Source organism: Dendropsophus ebraccatus, chromosome 5 (assembly GCF_027789765.1).
Source record: "Dendropsophus ebraccatus isolate aDenEbr1 chromosome 5, aDenEbr1.pat, whole genome shotgun sequence".
NCBI lineage: Eukaryota > Metazoa > Chordata > Amphibia > Anura > Hylidae > Dendropsophus > Dendropsophus ebraccatus.
Window position 1 is genome coordinate 57,431,684 of NC_091458.1, and position 1,961 is coordinate 57,433,644.

The following is a 1,961-nucleotide window of genomic DNA, read 5'->3' on the forward strand; positions in this document are numbered from 1 at the left end:
GCGCGGCCGCCAGCTAAGCCACTGGGAACCAATCACTACGCGCGAGATGGGAGGGTTTACAATATCATGACCAATGAATAAACCTAAACCTGTTAGCCAATAGGAAGAGTTACATCACGTTACCAGGCAGAGGTTGTAGCTCTCGCGTATATGTATCCTCTCCTTTGAGGTGTGATGTCTCCAGGAGGGAGGGCGGGGCCTCGACCGGAAGTAGGAAGCAGTGAGCTGCTTCACCATTCGCTGTGCAGAAACAGAGGGAAGGAAGCTGCAATATCCACAGTAACACGGGGGGACTGGTGTGTGGGGGCTCTGTATACAGGGGGAGAGGACTGGTGTGTGGGGTCTGTATACAGGGGAGAGGACAGGTGTGTGTGTGGGGGGGTCTGTATACAGGGGGAGAGGACTGGTGTGTGTGTGTGTGGGGGTCTGTATACAGGGGGAGAGGACTGGTGTGTGGGGGCTCTGTATACAGGGGGAGAGGACTGGTGTGTGGGGGCTCTGTATACAGGGGGAGAGGACTGGTGTGTGGGGTCTGTATACAGGGGAGAGGACAGGTGTGTGTGTGGGGGGGTCTGTATACAGGGGGAGAGGACTGGTGTGTGTGTGTGTGTGTGGGGGTCTGTATACAGGGGGAGAGGACTGGTGTGTGGGGGCTCTGTATACAGGGGGAGAGGACTGGTGTGTGGGGGCTCTGTATACAGGGGGAGAGGACTGGTGTGTGGGGGCTCTGTATACAGGGGGAGAGGACTGGTGTGTGGGGGCTCTGTATACAGGGGGAGAGGACTGGTGTGTGGGGGCTCTGTATACAGGGGGAGAGGACTGGTGTGTGGGGGCTCTGTATACAGGGGGAGAGGACTGGTGTATACAGACCCCCCCCCCCCCCCACACTGGTCCCCTCTCCCCCTGGATACAGACCCCCCCCCCCCCCACACTGGTCCCCTCTCCCCTGGATACAGACCCCCCCCCCCCCCCACACTGGTCCCCTCTCCCCCTGGATACAGAAGCTGTGCAGCTGTGAGGGATGGTGTTCTGTGTGGTGACTGGAAGGCTTTACTGCTCCTACATTGAGGTGCTTTCTGATCACTTCAGTCTTTATATTCTGGGATGTGAGGAGATGAAGCCCTGACATAAAGCACACCAAGAGGAGTGAATGAGACGTGTGCCTGTAATAGTGATACATATGCGTGTAGTATAAAGTACAAGGATACGGTTACTGGGGATAACTGCTGGGAGAGGCTCTACTACCCTGCTGGGCTGCATCTATCCTGGATACAAGATGAGACAGGGTTGGCATGGGGCTATACAGCTAATATATGGCATCTAGGGGCACATTTGCCCACATGTTACAGCTGGGCCTGTGGATCGGACACATTCATAGGCTGCTGAAGCTAGTGTCCTAGCTGGTCACATAAATGGTGATAAATCTGGTGACTGGGAAGGCAGCAAAGTACAGTGGTGCCTTGGTTTAAGAGTAACTTGGATTGAAAGTGTTTTGGAAGAAGAGTTCACAGTGTTTCAAAATTGTAACTTGGTTTAAGAGCATTGCTTTGGTTTAAGAGCTCCCTGTACTGGGTGGGGGAGGGGAATAGTTTGCATAGCATGGTCTACAGCACTGTACTCTGACCAGGGCCGGACTGCCCATAGGCCAAATGCCAGAAGGGCTGGTCCTGTGCTCCTCCTGACCCGGACACTCCTTTCCCCTACCACAGGGAAAGGAGTAACTGGGCCAGGAGGAAGACTGGATCGGCCGGCCCATAATGCTCCAGTCAGCCCCTGGATGATGCACGGCTGCCAGGGGTGTTGCATCCTATCCCCGGGCAGCGCACGCATCAGAGAGCTCTCTGTGCGCCTGTGGCCGTGACTTGCAGTACAGGGAGCGCACGTTAGAGACGCTCCCTGTGCCAGAAGTCCCAGCCCCGGCGCACAGGGATTTCTCTGATGCGTGCGCTGCCTGGGCATAG